At 46.1% G+C, this 21,787-nt stretch overlaps 1 protein-coding gene across 3 annotated transcripts in view; it reads left to right on the top strand.

Annotated features, from left to right (window-relative positions):
- Positions 1–21,787, top strand: part of KANK1 (KN motif and ankyrin repeat domains 1) — a 200,474-nt gene that overhangs the window by 103,459 nt on the left and 75,228 nt on the right. The gene's annotated exons all lie outside the window — the stretch shown is intronic.

Consider the following 21,787-nt stretch of genomic DNA (forward strand, 5'->3'; position numbering starts at 1 on the left):
AGGCAAACGCTCGGAGCACTTGGTTGCAGTTCACATCCTCAGGGGAGAGTCCCCCTTCCTCCACGCTCGGTTCCAAGGTCCCTCTGTAGTTCCCTTTCAGCATGGTGGGCTTACTTCTCTGTGGCTTCTTGGTACCCTCGCTTCACGTGGGGCTCTCCTCCTAAACCCTCCACTTTGGGTGCCTTTCTTTTCTCGGTGGTCCATAGAATAATGCCCATCTTGTGAGGGTGACATCGCACATTTGATGGAACGTGGTGTGGTGTTAGGCGGTGAGAGTCACTCTGGGTGGCTGTTGGTGCTGCCTTGCTTAGCATTGCTTGGCTTCGGGAGAAGTGGGCGCTCCCAGCTCCCCGGCCTGGCACAGGCTGAGGCTTGCTTATTTGCCACCGTAAAGCTGGAATGTATCACCACCATTCACTGAGCCTCCCCCCAGCCTTCCTGGCGGCCGCCTAACTTAGGTTCTTGCTTGTTGCCCACATAGGACAGAAATACAATGTTAACCAATATTTCTACGTGCAATAGAGAAACAAGCTGTAAAAATAGCCGTTTGCCATCTGCTCGGATGCGTTGCTGGGAAAAGTGATGACATTTTCTGATTCAGTAACTTAACTGCTCTCCTGCCTCCCCTAGGGCGGGTAGGAGCCAAACAAATTATAAATATCCAAACATGTGTTTGGAGAGAAAACGCATTGGTCTCTGCAGCAAACATGAGTAACAAATAGCTGATTCTCCCTTCTCCTGGTGAAGGTGCCGAATAGCTACCCCATTCTCTCTCGGCGACAGGTTCATAGCTGCGGTCTCCGATACAATGCTGTACCGCCTAGAGAGAGAGGCGGGTGACAAAGTAAAGAGGGCACTTGGACTCAAGACTTGTGTTTGGAGAAGGGAGAGTGTTGTAGCCAGCAGAAAACTTGGCCAGTGCCCTCTCTCTATAAGTCAAGCCCTGCACTAGGCTCTTGGTGTATATTATTATTAGCTCATCTGTCACTGGACTAGGAGTGCTCATTTTAAGAACAAAGGGAATAAACAAAGGGAATGAAAAGGTAGTAATCAGGAGCGTCAACACATTTCAGGTGAAGGCGAGAAACGGGAAGTGAGAGAGGCTTCAGAGAGCTTGTCCTAAATCTGGTGGTTGAAGGGTTTCTGCCCGAAAGGCAAAGTCAAGGCGTGACTGGTTGATGGGAGCTTTGTAAGCAGTTCTGAGGGCGATATGGACCCTTTGTTGTTGCTTCTGGTCCCATGTTCTGAATCCCACCCACCCACACATAGATTTTTATGCCTCTGTCCTTGAGATAAAGGGCATGAAATGAGAATTTGAGCTGTAAACAGATTAATTATGCAGTGCATGCCCAGCAAACAGAATTATCTGTGAAAGTTACGTGGTCCACACACAAATGAAATGCTGTATGACCTCATTAACATCCCAGGATCACTGGGGCTTCCCCTGGGTAACCCTAACCGGGGTTCTGCTTCATGGATTTACCCTCCAAGATCCAAGACCACTTCCTTCTCTCAGGGGTCCATCAACCCTTGGGCCCCACTGCCCCATACCACCAGGCTCCAGCCCAGACTTCGCTCCTGCCTCCATCGCTTCTGTAGATGCCATCATTGCTCTATACTTCCACGATGGAACAGCTCCGAAGGAGTGTCCTTGCTCCTTTCCTAGACAGGCCTTTTTCTTGAGCTCAGCCAGAGCAGTAGTTCCTAAGAATGAACCCAGTCCTGTGGCTTCTGAGCTCACGTGACATTCACTGACTCCCGTTACTTTCAAAACAAAATCTAAACTCCTTGGCTTGACACATCAAGCCTTTCGTCATCCAGCCTGGGGGTTTTTGGTTTCCCACAACTCTGTCATGCACACCCCGTCCTGTGGGCTCTCCTTGCCTCTACGTCTGCTGCGTGCCCGCCTTCTTAGAAGACTATACTTCCTCCCCTTGAGGGTCAACTCACTGATCTGGAAGACTTCCTCCAAGGGTGATGCCCTCTGATAACCCATTCCCACATCTCAGTTTGGATTATCGACTACGCCCCTGTGTTCCTGTAGCCCTCCGCTCACACCTTTCGGATAAGTACTTATCATGAGGTTAAATTGAAATATGTCATAATAACTTCCCTTCTCTTACTCCATGCTCGATGAGGACCAAGGCTGTACCACTAATCCCCGTCTCCCTAAGACGAACACTGTGTCTGGCCCTTAACAGTCTCTGGAAGAGGGGAATGAAAAGGTGGTGACATTTGATGGTCTACTTAAGGATGACCAAGACTTGACCAAGCAATACAAGGTAGCAGTGAGCTTCTCAGTCAGATTTCATATTCTCCTTTGACCTCAGGTATTAGCAGACAGCTTTTCTAGATTTTCATGACCAAAAATATTCCTGAAATTCCACGCTCCCTGATTGTGATCTCTGGGATGACGCCTATCCATTGCGTGTCCCTATTTGTCAAAATAATTGCACTTTTGCCTTGGGTGTCTAAGAGAAGTTAAGGGAATCAATGGTTTGGTAATTATGTTGTTCCTCTTAAAAGTTGAATGGGAAATATTTTAAAAGCCGGTTAGAGAAGATAATTATTGGGAACATTGAGAAGATAATTGCTTATTACGTGTATCGTAACCGATATAGATGGAGGTTTCAGGCAAAATCAAGCAGCTGGATTTTTTTTTTTTTTTTACAGCTTCTATACCATTTTCTGCCCAACCTTGAATTTGTATACATGTTTAGCATCCTGTAAGAAAACGAGGGAATGAGATATTTTATGAACTGTTAATAAGTAACCCAGCTCTTTTTCATGCCGTTCACTACCAACAGTGACCCTCTTATGAGACTCCAAATTAGTAAAATCTCTCTGCCCACGGCACAAGATCCAGGGTACTGAACCTAGCCTTTGAGCCCTCAAGAGTTCATCCTAACTCCTCTTTCCAGTCTAGTACTATTTGAGTAAGTTTTAGGTACAACTAAAAACCCAAGAAAACTCCAAGTCAGTAGTGCCTTGTGTGGTAAGGAAGATTAGTCTTTTCATGACCTAAGTCTACAGAGCAGCTCTTGAGGTTGGTTGATTCAAAGGCCCCGGTGATTGGTGGCCCTCTGCCGCACTGTCTGCCATCGGTTAATGCATCCCCTGGTGGTGGCAAAATGGCTGCAGAAGCATGAAGCCTCACATCCAGATAGGGCATTGTGGGTGTGTTTAAGGAGTGGAGGAATCTTTGCCCAGAAGTGCCCTGGAGAACGTCTCTGCATCTCACTGACCAGATGTCACATGTCAGTCACATGTCCATTCCTAAACGAATCACCGGCAAGGACAAGGAGGTTACTCTGGTAACCATCCTGGGCAGAACAGAGGTGGAAAGTCCACCATGAGGACTCAGGGGCTTTCCTCCTTCCTATTGTGTATCCCTCCTCCCCAAACCCACCAAAACCACCCCCTGCCCTTTTGGCCTCCCCTTGGTGGCTTTACAAAGTTGTGCCTGCCTACCGCCGCACCTCCAGATTCTAGGCACCCCCCCCAGGTCCTCACCTAAGCTCCCTCTGCTCCGTGAAACGTTCTTTGCCCTCCCTCCCTTCTGCTCATTTGGCACTTGTGTGAAGGTCACATCTCCAGCTGGATTCTGAGATCCTGGGGGCATGTCTGTGGTTGTCTCTATTCCCTAGTGTACTTTTCAGAGAACCACAAACCCTGACTTTATTTGTGCAAACCCTTTCCCCAAAATGTTACTAATTCTAACATAACCCACAGAAGGAAGTGTTCTTAACATCTTAGCCTCTTTGAGACTGGAGCCAGTCCTTAAAATAGAACAGTCATCCCTTTCCATTATTAGATAAGTAAGAATTCCATATTAGTAGAACAAGAAGACGTGAAAGTAACATTCACAATATGTTCATATTCTTCCTCCACTCATTTTGATTTTTGTCTCTTTTGTAAGGGACAGTTGTAACCCAGTTCTGCGATGGTGTAACAGGCTTCAGATTTTTAAAATTTTACTGTTTTTCTGATGTTCTCAGACAGTGCTTCTTAGTCTTCAGTATACATCATCATTATTGGAGGAGGTTTTTAAAAATAATGCATATCTAAGGGCACTTGGGTGGCTCAGTCAGTGAAGGGTCTGACTTTGGCTCAGGTCATGATCTCACGGTTTGTGGGTTCAAGCCCCGCGTCAGGCTCTGTGCTGACAGCTCGGAGCCTGGAGTCTGCTTCGGATTCTGTGTCTCCCTCTCTCTCCACCCTTCCCCACTCATGCTCTGTCTCTGTCTCCCTCTCTCTTTCTCAAAAATAAACATTAAAAAAATTTTAAAATATGCATATCTGAACATCATCCTCAAAGATTCCTTGCCAGTTCCGGGATAGGGTTGATGTAGCTTCATAAAATGGGATCTAAGAGTTTCCCAAGAGGTTGTACTGGGCAGCTGGGCTGAGAACTCTACAGTTACATGTCCATTGGCAAAACCCTTCATGGTGAGAATTATCAGAATAATTTCAAACTTTTCAGAGTTCTTGCCCAGATTGCTGCCACATTTTATTGTTTCTTTTCACCAGCATGTCTGATCACACAAGGCATATGTGCTTACTTTTTTGGTGTGCTTCGTGTCCGATTATCGAGTATTTATGTTTATTTAATCCAGTTGTGTGCCTTTTTTTTTTTTTTTTTTTTTTGACAACTTCTGTATTCCCCTCCTCCAGCAATTCTTGAGTCTCTCATTGGGAAGAAGGCTCGTCCTGGCTAATCGCAATAACTGTTCCTCCCAGCCCCATTCTTTCTCAAATCTGCTCTTCCTGGGACTTCTGCTTTGTTCGGAAGCCAGCAAAGATTCTTATTCCCTCTCTACAATAACGATGTGAAAGCTTTCATTTGAGAATTTGTTGAATGTTTGTCCATTTGTCTCTCACCTTTCTTCGCCACCTGTAGTATGTTCTTTGTTGAGAAAACGAAGGGTAAAACGATACTTTTTTTTTTTTGAGAGAGAGAGAGAGAGAGAGAGAGAGAGCGAGAAAGAGAGCATGACTGGGGGGAGGAGAAGGAAAGGGAGAGGAAGAGACCATCTTAAGCAGGTTCCACGGCCAGCATGAAGCCCAATGCAGGGCTCAGTCCCATGACCCTGAGATCCTGACCTGAGCTGAAATCCAAAGTCAGATGCTCAACTGACTGAGTCACCCAGGTGCCCCAGAACTGTAGGTCTTTAACCCACTTTGTATGGTTCAACATGCATTTGATTGTGTCTAACAGTGACTGATACCTGATATCATCAGTAGGGTTTCCTACGGCAGTGGTTCTTAAGTGTCAGAGTGCATCTGAATCACTAGGAGTCCTTATTGACACACAGATTGGTGGGCCCTACCCTCAGGCTTGTGGATCAGTAAGTCTGGGGTGAGGCTTGAAAATTGGCATCTGTATCAGATTCCCCAGTGGTGGTTCTTTTACTTCTCTGGGGACCATACTTTGAGAATCACTGTCCTGTGGGACCAAGAAATAAGCCAGGAATAAGTGGGCAGGTCTTCCTTGACTTGAAATGGGGTTATGTTCTGATAAACCCATCGTAAGTTGAAGATACTGTAATTCAAAAACGCATGTAGTACATTTAATCTACCAAACATCACCGCTTAGCCCAGCCCACTTACATGTACTCAGAAAACTTACATTAGCCTACAGTTGGGCAAAATCATCTCACACAAAGCCATTTTGTAATGAAGTGTGGAGTATCTCCTGTAATTTATTGAATAATGTGCAGAATGGTTGGAGGGTACAGGCGGGTGTCAATATATCAGCTGTTTCCCCCAAAGATCACGTGGCTGCCTGGGTGGGTGGCTTTTGCCACTGCTGCCCAGAGTCAAAAGACAATATTGTGGGGCGCCTGGGTAGCTCCGTCGGTTAAGCGTCCGACTTCAGCTCAGGTCACGATCCCACGGTCCGTGGGTTCGAGCCCCGCGTCGGGCTCTGGGCTGACGGCTCAGAGCCTGGAGCCTGCTTCCGATTCTGTGTCTCCCTCTCTCTCTGCCCCTCCCCCGTTCATGCTCTGGCTCTCAAAAATAAATACACATTAAAAAAAAAAAAACCCCACAATATTGTACCACACGTGGCCAGCCTAGAAAAAGATGAAAACTAAAAGTTCGAAGTGTGGCTTCTCCTGAATGTGTATCATTTTCGTACCAGCGGAAGGTTGAAAAATCACAAGCCGAACCGTCGTAAGTTGAGGACCGTCTGTTTTCCCATGGGATTCGGTGATACCAGCAAAGACCCAGGTTCTTCCTGTCAGCCCGCCCTGCTTTCTGCCACGTGCTCCTGGTCCTCAGGCTTGCTCTGCATGGTGGCGGAACGGCTGCAGAGGTGCCGAGCATCACATCCAGATCATGCCCGGATGCACACTGTTCTGTAGCCTAGCTGATGTATGTAGCGGTGGTAACTGTTGGGGAAACTGAAATGGAAGATCCAGGGGTTCTTATCAAGTACTGTGATTAAGGTACGAGCCCAGCAGTCACTGAGGGCCGAGTTAATTTATTTTTTTATTTCATTTTTTAATTTTTTAATGTTTGTTTATTTTGGAGACAGAGAGAGACAGAGCATGAATGAGGGAGGGTCAGGGAGAGAGGGAGACCCAGCACCCGAAGCAGGTTCCAGGCTCCGAGCTGTGAGCACAGAGCCCGACGCGGGGCTCAAACTCACAGACCGTGAGATCGTGACCCGAGCCGAAGTCGGACGCTCAACCGACTGAGCCACCGAGGCATCCCGAGGGCCACGTTAATTTAGCTCTGTGCTCTCCATCATCAGTGGCAGATGGAGACATTGGCCGTTCAAGAAGTATACCCTTGTGGTTCTTTCTCCCCCCGCACTGTGATTATTTGAGGCTTTTCTTAAACATCTCAGTACTTTCAAGGTATATCGTAGAATTTTCCGGTTCCAGTGATTCTTTGGGAAGACCAGTATCACGAAGAAAGACACCAGGCTTCTGTCACTGCCTGGAACCCTGGCTTGTCCAAAATGACAGCAGGAAACTGCAGACGAAGCCGCCCTCTGTGCCAGAGGCTAGTTGCAAACAGGACTTGACCAAATGGGAACCTTGCTCAGAAGCCCCCTGCTCCTGCTGCCTTCCCTACCTGTGGTGCCGCTAGAGCCTCCACGGCTCAAATCTTGTACCCTACAAGCCACTTCTGTTTTCTCCTCTCCTGCACCTTTCCTGAGGTTGTCCTCCCTCGGCCACAGTCTGGCACTTCACGAAGGTAGCTGTGATGGGGCCCCTCTGCTGTGTCGGGGCTGTGCTGGTTTTACTTAGGATGTGCGGGTAAACAGAGCCTCACATAAATATTTCCTAACCGTTGGGGCTCAGATTACCTTGTTGCCACCAGCTCCACGAAGCGTCCCCAGGGTGTCTTGTCAGCTAGAGGCAGAATACTTGGCAAGCATAGTGGGGGGCCGTCTATGCCACTGGGCAGACTGGCAGCTGTCTGTCCTTTCAAACTTGATTGACTTTGTTGTCCTCTGTAAACTTGATGAACTGGACATCTGTCATTGAGGGAGCCCTTGGTTTCTTGTAATTCTCCTCTGTAGGTTTCTTTGCTCCCCAAACCGACGAGAGTCGTGAAATTTCCTCTTCTGATTTCTCCACTGCCATTCACCTCGTGCCGCTGGCAGGAACAGGTGTAAAAAGGGGCATAATGAGGGGCGCCTGGGTGGCTCCGTCGGTTGAGCGTCCGACTTCGGCTCAGGTCACGATCTCGCGATCCGTGAGTTCGAGCCCCGCGTCGGGCTCTGGGCTGACGGCTCAGAGCCTGGAGCCTGCTTCCGATTCTGTGTCTCCCTCTCTCTCTGCCCCTCCCCCGTTCATGCTCTGTCTCTCTCTGTCTCAAAAATAAATAAAAAACATTAATAAAAAAAAATTTAAAAAAAAAAGGGGGCATAATGATGTCCGCAATTCAGAGACAGCTTGCTTCTTTTAACCCAAGGCTGAGCAAGTAGGTTTGACTACATTTATTTTTGTGTAATTCATTCATTCATTCATTTTTGAGAGAGAGCATGAGTGAGGAAGGGGCAGAGAGGGAGGGAGAGAGGGTACAGATCCTGGAGCGGCTCGAACACACGCACGGTGAGATCATGACCTGAGCCGAAGTCGAACCCATACATAACCGGCTGAGCCACCCAGGTGTGCCTATTTTTGTGTGTTTTAAAGCATTCATCCAAACAAGGTTAATGATTTAGAAGCTTCATAAAAGTGCATGGTATGTTAAACAGCAAAACAAAACAAAACCATATCTCGGTAGAAGTTCTGCCTTCCTTACGGAGCCTCATAAAAGCCTTCTTAGGATGCACTTTTCCCCCACAGACGTGATGTTAAACGCTTGGCTTCACCAGCCTCCACCAGCTCTCTTCTAGCTGTCATTTTACTTTAAGATTACACTCTCTCCATTTTAGTTGAATGTATACCTCCCTTTTAATTTTATCTCATTCACATCTTTGGCCGTATCCAGTTTCTCAAGAACCCACCTTCTTTCCATTTGGAGATTTGATCCTGGATGATTTTACCACACAGTGCCACACCCTTCTGCTTTTCTTGAGAGAGGGAGGGAGGGAGGGAGAGAGAGAGAGAGAGAGAGAGAGAGAGAGAGTGTGTGTGTGTGTGTGTGTGTGTGTGTGTGTCTGTCTGTTTCAGGCTCCAGTAAGGTCTCTAGATCTCATTGCACACAGCTCCACTTTAGAATTTGTTCTACACCCGAGTTAAGGACCCAAAGACTCTCCTCCCCAGTCCTGTGCTTTGTGAAATGCACGACTCTCGGCCACTCACCTTCATCCTAACTACTCAGGCAGGTGCAGTCTGCTTGAATGGAAGTTCCTTTTTGGGATACGCACCAGCATTTACAAATGTCTGGCTGGGCTATAATGATATTTTGTAGAAGGGTGTGCTCAATTCTGATGTCATTTTTTAAATAGATGTTGTCGAGAGCCGTATTGATTGCCTAAACCAATTTCCCATTTACAACCAGTGGTGCTTCAAGCCTGCAAATGTAGCTCTGCGTGGGGAAAAGCCCTGCCAGAGTGAGGACTTGAGCTGTAAGAAACCAGGTTCCCCACGGAAGTGATAATTAATGCAATTAGACGTGCACAGTATGTCTAGAGGTAGTCTGGGCATGTATGTATCTACTCTGTCTTTATCAGATAAACAAATGAAAGTCTTTTACTTAAGTAAATTATTTCCTGTGTTAGAATCCACCTTGTCACGTGTTTGCTTTGGTTTTTGGAAGTAAAGGAGGACATCCATCCTGGTAATCCTTTTTCCTTGGTACCCTCTGTATCCTTACCAAGCGATGGGTTTAGTCCATGAAATGACTAATGAGATCATCACCACCACCATCATAAGCGTAAATGGAGCAGTGTTCATGGTATTCAAGCATTGGGATTACAAAGATTTTTGACGCCCATGGCGCCACACTGAAAGAACTTGGAACAGAGGCGTCCTCGGGCCCCTCCGTTTGTGTTTCACAAAGGTAGGGGGAGAGAATGGCCTTTCTCTTGGAGGGTAACATGGTAAAGACCCATTTGCTTCTCTTCTCTGCCCTTAAAACAACAGACATTATTTTTCCAGCCACTTCTCTGAATTAATTTACATTTGGCCAAACAAAAACTGAGGAGAGTGGTGTTGAGGGGCAGGTCTGGTTTTGAACACGTGTTTGATTTTGCTAATCCCAGCATTGCACAGACTTGCTTTTGTCCATTTCATACCCCAAATTCTGGGATCATGGACATACTCACCCACCCGAACTGAGTAGTGGTTTGTATTTCCATGAAGGTCCAACTGATAGAGTTCACCTTCTCTGCGGGGGAGAAAAATTCAAGCTAGACAAGAACTTTTATGGCAGGTAATTATTATTTGAAGTTTATTTGAATTTCTGAAGACAAATTTGTTTCTTTGTACGTCCTTCAAAGTAAATAGGTACTCGTTACCTTTCTTTTTTTTTCTCTTTCATCTGGTAAGTTTCTGTAGACGGAAGAAAGTTAGTGCTTCCTTGTGGTATTTTGAAAGTTTTATTTTTGTGCCTCCGATTGGCAGACTTTCCTGTCCGTAAGCCAGTGTCGAAATGATGGTGCGGGTAAGTGTTCCGGTGTTGTAGAAGATTTTTTTGATGCAGTTTATGCCCGAGTAAATTTATCTTCTTTGTCCTACTTTACAGTCCCATATTTAATATGTTAAGAACCTCTTTATAAACAAAACAGAAAAAGAGGAGAGGAGAGCCTTTCTAGAAACAAAGAGTGAAGGGAAGGTCATTTTTAAGTGTCTGCTTAGCTCTCAATTTGGGAAGATCTCATACTTTGGAACCAAAGTTTGGAACCGTGAATTCATTGAGGGTGAGGGTGACAGTCTTGCGTGTTTTGTCTCCATCTTCCTTTGAAATCTCATGCACGCGCGTGTGTGTGTATGTGGGTGTGTGTACGCATATCTGCACTTTCTGGTGATAAGGTCTGTAATTTTCATAAGCTTTTCAAAGCCACTGCTTTAAAATACCTTTTGACGATAAGTTTTTAACGTATTTGTTTTGAGATCTGCTCTTCGCTGTTAAAAAAACGACTTCCGATATTAGTTAACTCTAAATGCTTCCTTTGCAGAATAAAATCCTTTTTTGCAATATATTCATCTTTGGTTTAATTTACTGTCCACTTAAAATTTTAATCTGTGTTCTAGGGGGCTTCTCCCATGAGTATGTTTTTTTTAAAGCAAGGGATTTTAATAGAAATGGATGAGACTTGGATTTGATGTGTTTTGCATGTGGGAAAATGGGTATTTAAGGGCAGTCTGTGATGCATGCTCTGTAGACCATGGAATGTTCTTTACCACAATTGTATTGTGCCTGTCCATGCAGTGTCTGTGGTAAAACCAGGCTTTCTTAACCTTGATAATGTACTAGAGAGGATCCTGGCCTGGTGGGTCTGGAGACTAGGTTGTATTGTCTTCTGGGAAAGCAGTTCAAGGAAGCACAGATTTTATTTTAAAATCTATGTGGTCACTGTGGTTTCACTCAAGGTGATAGGTACCTGTGAGTTTTGTGTGTGTGCTGCTGTTTTGAGAACAAGCCTCAGTTACCCATTAACCTGGGTAAAAAGGAATTGAGTTCTCCTCTGGCATTTTTAGGAGCTTAAGAATTAGGTCTTAAGTTAATCAGAGAAATAAAAGAGGTCCCATTTTTAAGAAATGGAATCTCCATTGTTTAAAAACTCATACGTGCACCTGGTTTTGGCAACAAAAAGAAAAGATAAAGGGTTAAGAAGGTTTTGTGTTGTTGTTGTTGTTGTTGTTTTTTAAATTTTTTTTTTTAAAGTTTATTTATTTTTGAGACAGAGAGAGACAGAGCATGAACGGGGGAGGAGCAGAGAGAGAGGGAGACACAGAATCGGAAGCAGGCTCCAGGCTCTGAGCCATCAGCCCAGAGCCCGACGCGGGGCTCGAACTCACGGACAGCGAGATCATGACCTGAGCCGAAGTCAGACGCTTAACCGACTGAGCCACCCAGGCGCCCCTGTGTTGTTGTTTTTAAAGAGAGCATTTCATGATTTGACCACAGATTACATTTTTGGCCTTAATGATCTGATTTGGCTACAGAATTACGATAGGGATTTCAACAGCCAGTTACTGAACCCTTACCAGGTGCTGAGCCCCAGCCAGACTACCACTGCAGGAGTGAAGAAGACTGAAGCATCGTGGTAGATCCCCTGGGGCTAACAATTCAGGGCACGACAGTAGCCTAATAATGCCATCGCTTCATGCTTTGTTTTACTTTCATGGTTTTCTCCATTCGCTTGGGATGGCTATTTTACCAGTCATACGTCCCTTGGGAAAATGTGAATGTCACTGGGCACCCCAGGAAATTGTTTTTTAAGTTTATTTATTTTGAGAGAGAGAGGAATATGAGCAGGGGCGGGGCAGGGAGAGAGGGAGAGAGAGGATCCCAAGCGGGCTCTGTGCCATCAGCTCAGAGCAGGACGCCGGGCTCGAACCCAGGAACTGAGATCATGACCTGAGCCGAAATCAAGAGTCGGACGCCTAACGGACTGAGCCACCCAGGCGCCTCAGGAAATACTTTTTTATGCTTAAAAGTAAATTGTAGTCAAATACGGGTTCTGTTTCTCCAGAGGAGAAGCTGTTCTGGGTAGCTGAGCTTTTCCAAATGGCTCAGAATTTGTCCCTGTGATGGTGTCTTCTCTCACTCGGACCGTTATGGTTTGAAAACTTTCTGAAATTGATGACCTGTTTAGACACATTCTTTAGCAATCTGTTGAGCGTGATCTAAGCTTCTGTTAGTAAGTTAGGTCTGTTGCCATAAGTCATAATTAGTATGTTGTGCTGTAATAATAGCAACGTCACTGGGGACCATACAGCTTACAGGGCTTTGTGCCAGAATTTCTGCTTTTTCTTTTTTTTTTTTCTCTTCATATTTTTTAATGTTCATTTATTTTTGAGACAGAGAGAGAGGGAGACACAGAATCTGAAGGAGGCTCCAGGCTCGGAGCTGTCAGCACGGAGTCTGACACGGGGCTCCAGCTCACCAACCACGAAATCATGACCTGAGCCAAAGTCGATGCTTAACCAGCTGAGCCACCCAGGTGCTCCTCTGCTTTTTCTCAACATCATTTTACCATCTCTTCCCTTGCTGTTGGGATTTGCCTTTGAGTTACTATGACTTTCTGAAGCAATCCCCCGAATTTGTAATCTGATCTGGGCTGTGGGGGAAGGAGGGCACACAGCCAAATTTAATAGAATCCCCCGTGAAAAAGAGTAAATTGGCCATGGGCTTAAGGTTTCGGTGTAAGCAAAGTTCATCGATTTATTTTTTATTGTTTATTTGGTTATTTTCTATTCTCATTAGGGTTCCAAGCAGACACCCAAATTCTGGGTAGGTATGTCATTATCACATAAGGATGCTTTACAATATTTCGTGGTGTCCTACATACAGATGTTGTCATGTACTCTTACTATATTGATGAAATATGACAAGCAGTTTACAGAAGCTTAAATATAAGAGGACTGTCACTTTGACATCTGTGTGTTTTCCTCTGACATTCCACGAAACTTAATCCATTGTACGTATTGATTTTGGCACTGGTCAGGTCTCAAAGTAGCTAAAACTACAGAAAACAAGTGTAGGTTTTTAGCGTCCACACGCTTTCTCCATTAAATGTGTGTTTAATCCCCACTCTTTGTCTTGTTTGGGGGTTGTTTGTTTGTCCTTCCTTCCTTCCTTCCTTCCATCCATCCATCCATCCATCCATCCATCCATCCTTCCAGTTTGCTTTATGGGAGTGGTATTGCAGAAAAAGCTCTTAATACAGTCGTGGGCACCCCTGGTGTCAGCTAAGGAGAAGTACTGAAATGGGAAATGTTAGGATCTCGCCATAATCTCCTAAAGTGTTCCACACTATTTTTTCCTTGTTGACTCAGAACAAACACTTAAGAAGGCACTGAATGACCTCAGGTTTTCTTCTGGCCCATACTTATTATAGCAGAGACCGGAAACAGCAGCCCCGATCCAAAACCTTCAGTGGGCAGCTTGGGAAAAGTGTTTTACATGGGTCTGTTGTTGAAGTCCGTGGAAATCAGGGCAGAGCTAAAGGATCTGACTGATCTAAGACATTTCAGCCTTCTGCTTCCAGGTGCCATTTCCGACGCTCCTTCTCCTGTAAACCATGTTAACTACATAGTAGTTAAGTCCTGTGTTTGTTTTCTTTCTTTTCCTTTAATTTTTTTAATGTTTATTCTTTTTTGAGAGAGCATGAGCGGGGCAGTGGCAGAGAGAGAGAGAGAGAGAGAGAGAGGGAGACAGCGGGGGATTGGCAGAGAGAGAGAGAGGGAGACACAGAATCTGAAGCAGGCTCCAGGCTCTGAGCTGTCAGCACAGAGCCCGACGCGGGGCTCAAACTCACAAACTGTGAGATCATGACCTCGGCTGAAGTCAGACACTTAACTGACTGAGCCACCCAGGTACCCCTCTTTTCTCTTTAACAGGATCATCTCCGTATTTCTTTAAAAATATTCTACCTATAGAGGCGCCTGGGTGGCTCAGTCAGTTAAGCATACAACTCTTGATTTCAGTTCAGGTCACAATCCCACGGTTCGTGAGTTTGAGCCCTGTGTCAAGCTGTGTGCTCATAGTGCAGACCCTGCTTGGGATTCTCTCTCCCTTCCCCTCTCTCTCTGCCCCTTCCCACTCTCTCTCTCTCTCTTCCCCCCTCTCAAATCAATAAACTTAAAAAAAATATTGTATGTATACAGTATTTGCCTTCTCTAGGTCATAAAATGAGAACACAGACACAAGAATCGAAATGTACCAATTCGTTTTCCTATGCAATTGATTCATTACCTCAAAACATAATTTTTAATTAGCTAATTAAGAATAATTTGGGACATTGGCTGTCCTAGGCTCTGAGTGCTAGATACTCAGAAAACATGAACGATTTAATCATGGCACTTGGAAAGCTTACAGCCCAATGGGGAGGAGCAGCGGGACCCTGACCGTGAGCATCCTGCTGGTAAGTGCCCTTGCGGGGGCAGGTGCCAAGGGGAGCTCGCTTCTCTGAACCCAGTCTCCTTATCTGTTACGGGGAGTGTGGGAGGGGAACAAATCTCACGAAGCTGTTTTGCAGCTCGGCTAAGATAACGCATGTGAAAACCTTGTAAAATTGTACGGCGTGGACCCCATCTGTTGTCAGGTGTGGTTTAAAATAGAAGGTGGGAGACTTTCTGTCCTGACACCATTTAGATAATCCAGCTCTGAGATTGTGAGTTAAGGGGAAACAGTGCACATCAGTGTCGAGTGCAGTTCCCCAGAGAACATTAGAGGTTGTATTATTCAGAGCCGCTCACTCTAGAAAATCATATTATCGACGAGAGGCCCAGTGGTGAGGACGGCAAGAACAGTGCGGCTTTGTTGGATATCACTGGCTGCCGTTGGCCTTTCTCGGCACCCACGGTGTATTTTCACTCTACCCACAAATAAGAACGTACAGAGCCTCGCAGCCCTGGGATCTAACAAGGTGCCTGTTTTATGTTTGGGTTCTAGGGTCTTTATAGCAGTCTCTCAGTGTTTCTACGTATTGGTATTCCCCTCCTTCTCCTTCTTTTAGTTCTTTAAAGGCCTGGAGATTACATGTCTCAGTTTGCCTGGGACCATCCTAGTTTATGTCTGTTGTTCCAACACCCCATCTACCCGATGTGTTCGCACTCTCAAAAGTGCCCTGAGTTGGGCCATAAGCTGTATATGGTTCAAGGCATGGAAGGAAGGAAGGAAGGAAGGAAGGAAGGAAGGAAGGAAGGAGGGAGGGAGGGAGGGAGGGAGGGAGGGAGGGAGGAAGGAAGGAAGGAAGGAAGGAAGGAAGGAAGGAAGGAAGGAAGGAAATTTGGAGGAAATTTCAATGCCTTGGTTCAAGGCATTAAAAAAAAATGAAATTAGTGGAATTGTAAAGATCTGTGAGAACTGACCTCAGTCACTGCACTGACCGGAAGTGTGGATTTGGTCCCATAACGTCCTGGAATGCAGTTTGCAGGTGAAAGTCCGGAGAGCCTGGTCCTCCACACACACTGCAGCACGTTCCCTACTGAGAGCTGTTCAGACAAGAACGTGTGTTTGTGCCCCGTGGCTCAGAACGGTAGCCTTGACACCCTCCGAGTCAGTTTCCATACTAGCTTGGCTTGTTGGAGCTTGAAGGCTCACATTCCTTCTTTTCTTGTTTTTTTAAATTTTTTAATGTTTATTTTTGAGAGAGAGGGGGAGGGAAGGAGGGGCAGAGAGAGAGAGAGAGACACCCACACACAGAAGGCAAAGCAGGCTCCAGGCTCTGAGCTGACAGCACAGAGCCTGACACGGGGCTTGAACTCACAAACTGTGAAGCCACCCAGGCACCCCAGGCTCACATTCCTTCTTAAAGGCCTCCCCAGGTGTTCATTGATGTGAGGATTTGCATTAAGATGGTATTCATCTTGGTATTTTTTAAGTTACCTCTGCACCCACTGTGGGGCTTGAACTCAGGACCATGAGTGAGATCAGCAGTCTCGGGTTCTACCGCCTGAGCCAGGAGGGAGCCCCCGTTTCCATCTTGGTTTTGACCATTGTTCACCCATGGCAGCCAGCCGGGGGGGGGGTTGGGGGGGGTGGGGGGAGGGTAGGAAGCAGGTCTAGTGCCTGCATAACTCCAGGGGGTGGGTGTGAGTGGGAGGCGGCTCCCAGGGATGGGCCTGCAAGGCGGCGTCTCCCCCACATCCTCCTGCTCCTCCCTCCGAATGAGAAGGTAGGACCCTAAGGTGCAGTAGGCTAAAGAGAAAATTGTGCAAGGGGGTGGGCGCCACTTTCTGCATCCCCCCCCGCGACCCTCACTGTAACAGAGTGAAATTGTCCCTTCCTACCAACCAGCAGTCATGTGGAATTTGTTAAAAGGTCAAGAGGCTCCCCTACTATCTTAGTATCTGTGATCCTGGTATTTTCATAGCAGAGCACTTGACCGAAAAGTTCAGTGCACGTTGTGGTTGGTTAAAAGCAATGCATAACCGCCCTTCTCCGTTGACAGCTGTACTGGAGTTTGGGCTTGGCCTCTTTGCTCGTGAGCCCTAAAGAAATATGTAGGAATTAAGTCTTGAAAAGCGAAAGCACAAGGTCAGAAAAGAAAGAAAAACCGATGGGACAGTCAATGTGGTGCTCTCCCCAGAGAGCCCACTCTTCAGAGAGGTCAGACGTGGTATAAAGATCTCTGTTAAAACCAGTGTTGGGGCGCCTGGGTGGCTCAGTCGGTTGAGCGGCCGACTTCGGCTCAGGTCATGATCTCACGGTCTGTGGGTTCGAGCCCCGCGTCGGGCTCTGTGCTGACCACTCAGAGCCTGGAGCCTGTTTCAGATTCTGTGTCTCCCTCTGTCTCTCTGACCCTCCCCCGTTCATGCTCTGTCTCTCTCTGTCTCAAAAATAAATAAACGTTAAAAAAAAATTAAAAAAAAAAACCCCAGTGTTGCTCACACTTGAACATGGGCTCTTGTGGAGATGCAGATTCCGATGTCCTCGGGGTGGGACGGGGAGCCCCAGACTGCTTTCTGACCGGCTCCGCGGGGAGTCAGGACACGGGTGCTTCAGCTGGTTCTGACTCTGGATGTCACTGTTGCACCGCAGGCAAGTTAGAGTGACACGGGGGCGTTGAGGGGGGGGACCCTGGACTGTCACGAGCTGCTGTGCTTTGCAGAGGCTAGAGCAGGAAGAACCGTCCAGTGGCACCTTACCTCTGGTTCCCAGTGTCTTCGAAACTCTTAAATAACGTGTCCTGTACAGAGGCCCAGCGTTCCTGCCAATAAAATACAGACATGCACATTTTGTGGGCTTAGAATTCCAAACATGGGCTCCTTTTACATCAGTGGAGGGCTGGGAGGACAGAAGTCTAAGGAAATGAATAGGAAACTAGAGGAAGTTCAGAAAGGAAAGGAAAGTTCCATCCCCTCTTGCTTCCATTCTAGGAGAGGAGCTGTTCCTCTCTTTACCCGTAAGGACGTGGGGCGACCGTTCACTGGTTTCTCTGACTGTATTCTGCCTCTTCGCCTCTGTTACTTCACAGAACGTTCTCCTCTACAAAAGCAAACAGGATCTTAATGTAGGTGATCTTCAGAGCCCTTTCGGTTGTTAAGCCACAGCAACCAAGAATTTCGTGGTCACACAGCATCATATATGTAATCTATTCACATGTTTTCACTTGCTGTGTGTGGTTTTATTTCTATAAGGGCACCTCCAAAATATGTTTGAGTGTCAACATATATATTTTCTGTTTTTGCCTGCAGTCTTGGCTCTCTTTAAAAAAAAAGAAAAAACCTTTGGGGGCACCTGGGTGACTCAGTTAATTGAGTGTCTGACTCCTGATTTCAGCCCAGGCCACTGTCCCAGGGTTGTGGGATTGAGCCCTGTGTTGGGCTCCTCCCTAAGCGTGGAGCCTGCTTGGGAGTCTCTCCTTCTTTTTCTCTCTCTTCCTCTGCCCCTCTTTCCAAAATAAGAAAAAACAAAACACATCAAAACATCTTTGTTTCATAGCTTCAAAAAAATTTTATGGAATTCATAGTTGACTGTATTAAATTCTCCTTCCATGAGACTAACTTAAAGATTCTGACCTCACAAGGGCAGCAATAGCTAAATTTTCTTCTGTGGTTTACCAGCACTTTCTCGAACCATCTGCTTATTCTGGGTGTGGACATGTGCATTAGATACCTCCTTAAAAGGATAATTGAGAGCCTATTCCAGAAGGTACGTAGGGTCCAAGTGTATGTACTTGACTACAGCGACTTCTTCAGTCTTAGGACAGGAATCTAGAATTTACTCCCATCTCAGTTCTGACCAGTCAGTTACACATCAAGCCTCTTATAATGTAGTAGGTAATGAGCCACCGTAAGTCAATCAAGGATTTCTCTTTCCTGGACTTCCGGATGAAAGAAGGAAACATTTTTGATAAATTTACCCCCAGCGACAACATTAATACCCTATATAGGAACTGAGTTTATAAAACCTGAGTTACCTTGAGCCAAGATTGAAGAATAGGCAGAGAATCCCCTGGTGAACAGTGAAAATTGTCATGTTAATTTCAGACTTCCTGAAAACACATCAGTTGTGTGCAGAGAGATTTCGGATGCGTAGTTTTTGGTGTTGTGTTTACTGTGTTACAAGCAATATAGACCCGGAACATGCTGGAACAGCACGGGGGCTTAGAAGCTGCTAGTCAACACCTGTAACTGCCTATTAACCTGTAATTTATATTTATTTATTTCTAAGTGTATTTATTTGAGAGAGAAATCATGAGCAGGAGACAGGCAGAGAAGAGAGGAGAGGGTGAGAATCTCAAGCAGGCTCTACACTGTCAGCACAGAGCCCGATGTGGGGCTCTAAATCATGAACTGTGAGATCATGATCTGAGCCCAAGTTGGACGCTCAGCCGTCCGAACCACCCAGATACCCCTATATTTATTTTCTTAAACAGTGTAACCCTAATAAAAACATGTCCCTGAGATGTTAGACGTCTTAAATTAGAAATAATAGGTACTTTGCCATTAATGAACATTTATCTTCCCTTGATGGCTACAAATTCTTGTTTGGGCTTCTCCCTACCCCCTTCCTGTAGGTTCACGAAAATGTTTGTGAATTAATTTTGCTTCGGTGTGATACACATGCCCTAACAGACCTTTCTACCCCCTGTAGCTGGATCTCAGTGTTCGCTGCCTTTCTGAGTTTGGGACCTTGCCTTCTCGCCTCCCGGCTGTCTCCGCTCCTACCCGTGAGGTGTTAATACCCAGGAGGCCAAATGTTCAGTAAGGCCCCCAGGGGAGCAGATGTCCGCTCTCATCCTCCGAAGCTGCCCTTCTGGGGACATGAGTTCAGCCTGTGTTTCTGACTCAAGCCCCGCGTTTTTGCCCTGGGTTAGGGGTGAAGCCTGTCTCGGACAGGCTCCCTCCTCTCGCACTTTTCCAGGTGTGGGAGAGTTGAGCCGTTGCTATCAGAGCCTTCTAGAAGAAGGAACAGAGAGGCAGGGCCTGGAGGAGGCAGGACCTGTGCACGAGGAGGCAGGGATTGAAGTCCCGCTGCTGAGTCGCCTTCCCCAGGCCTGTTGCCTTTCCCGGCTGAACAGGTTGAGTGATCGATGGCATTCGAATGGGCCCCCAGAGGACGTGTCTGTGCCCTCTGACCATTTGAAATCAGTGGGAATGACGCCAGGGGTCTGCCCTTCCCTTGATGACCAGGAGACAAGGCTCAGGTGTGGCCTGTCATTGGTCAGGCTTTCACTCCGTTGCTCCTATCCAAAGCATCCCTCAGTGGAATGAGATGCTGGCTAGATCCAAGCGGTTCCATTCTCCGCTTCGGCCGGTGCCAGCGCCCCCACCCTACACCCTGGTGTTTACTCACCTACCATGGGTAGATGAACGTGAGCAGGACCTTTGCAGAGTCACGAAAGCAGTGTGTTTGTCCCGGCATGAAAGCCTGAGACGATAAAAAAAAGCAGTGCATGTTTTGAGTCTCCTGCATTCAAAAGGGAAAAGCTTAAGTGAGGTTTGTTTCAGCTAAAGAAAACAACATCTAAGACTTGCCGGAACAGTTTGTAGGACATAGAAGGGCAACTTGACTTTGAGGGTGTTCGGGGGCACAGCGGAAGCTGGTTTTTCCCAAGTCTCTAGGTTTAGTTTCTGGTTCCAGCTTTTCCTGTAACCATTTTTAATTGAAGTGCATATGCTCTATTGATAACACAGTGTACCATTGTGGGCTGTGTACTTGTCATCTTTTAAGTTTCTCTAAAATAAGTAGGAACTTGTATGTTCTGGAGAAGACGCAAGAACTTCTGGGAAATGTCTGCTCGGCATGGCTGTGCCTCTCTGTGAAAGAGTCTGAAGTAAAAGTTTTCAAAGTCAAAGTATACTCAGAGGGGAAATTTTCTGTGAAGTCTGAAAAAACCATTCCTGGAACATCTCTTGTCTTCTCTCAATAGTAGTAGTAATAAGAATAAGAATAAGAATAATCATAATAGAAGACCCAACCTACCATTCCTTAAAATGGTAAGAAGCCTAAGCAAAATACTTGAAAGTAAGATAATTTATTTTGTGTTACTCATTGGGATTAAAATGCTCAGTGACTTTGGGGCGCCTGGGTGGCTCAGTCGGTTAAATGTTCATCTCTTGGTTTTGGCTCAGGTCTCACGGTTTTTAAGATGAAGCCTTGAATCAGACTCTGGGCTGACAATGCAGAGCCTGCTTGGGATTCTCTTTCTCCCTCTCTGCCCCTCCCCCACTTATGTCTGTGTGAATGTGTGCGTGTGTGTGTGTGTGCACTCTCTTTCAAAATAAATAAACTTTGAAAAAAATAAAACGTCTTCTCCTTCCCATGTCCAGCAAGGCCCAACAAATGTCCTCTCATTTAGCCTCTGTTCACCTCTCTGCTCTTTACCTTTCTTAAATAAACTCAATTGCTCAAATCTATAGAGCTTTTTTTTTCCCCAAGTGCCTTTGGACCATGCTTTTACAGGGAAAAAAAGGGGGGGGGGATTTTAATTTTAATGAAGATCACTTCATCAGTTTTTACTTTTACGGATTTTTCATCGTCCTCTGGAAACTCCTCTCCAAGCCCTAGGTCTTGAAGATCTTCAGCGTTTTCTTCTAAAGGTTTTGGAAGGTATTTTTTGTCTTACATTCAAGACTATGGGTCCTATCAAATTGATTTTTGTGTGGGGTGAAACATTGAGGTCAGGGTTTTTTGTTTTGCCTCTAAGTGGCCATTTGCTGTTCTTTGAAAAGATTTTCCTTCCTTTATGGAGTTGTTTGATACGCCATCATGGGACTTGGTGGGAGCACTGATGTGTCTGGCTGCTTCTGGGCCCCGTCCTCATTTCCCATACTCCCCCCAGCTGGCCCTTACCTGTTGTTCACTCCTCACCTTCAGTGACGTTTCCCTAGAGATGCTTCTGAGGACCTCCCATCCCACCCGGCTCCATTGTCCTCATCTTCAACCCTAAAAACGTTGGCCTTCGTATTCTCACTCAACACCTACTTTTTTCCTCCCTTGTGGTATTTAGCGTAATGTTAATAATTTCCTCGTGTGTGTGTGTGTCACTGTGTGTGAAATTCCTGCCTCGAAGCCCCAAGAAGGCAGGAACTGGGTTTATTTTGTTGACCCCTCAAGTTCCAGCAGTGTGCCTCTTCCATGCTGAGCACCCAATCGTTATTTTTGGGGTAAATGAATGGCAAAAAGTTAGGCCTCTTGGGGATATTTTATTTTTATTTTTATTAATGTTTATTTTGAGAGGGCACAAGTGGGACAGGGGCAG

Source organism: Acinonyx jubatus, chromosome D4, assembly GCF_027475565.1.
Source record: "Acinonyx jubatus isolate Ajub_Pintada_27869175 chromosome D4, VMU_Ajub_asm_v1.0, whole genome shotgun sequence".
Lineage (NCBI taxonomy): Eukaryota > Metazoa > Chordata > Mammalia > Carnivora > Felidae > Acinonyx > Acinonyx jubatus.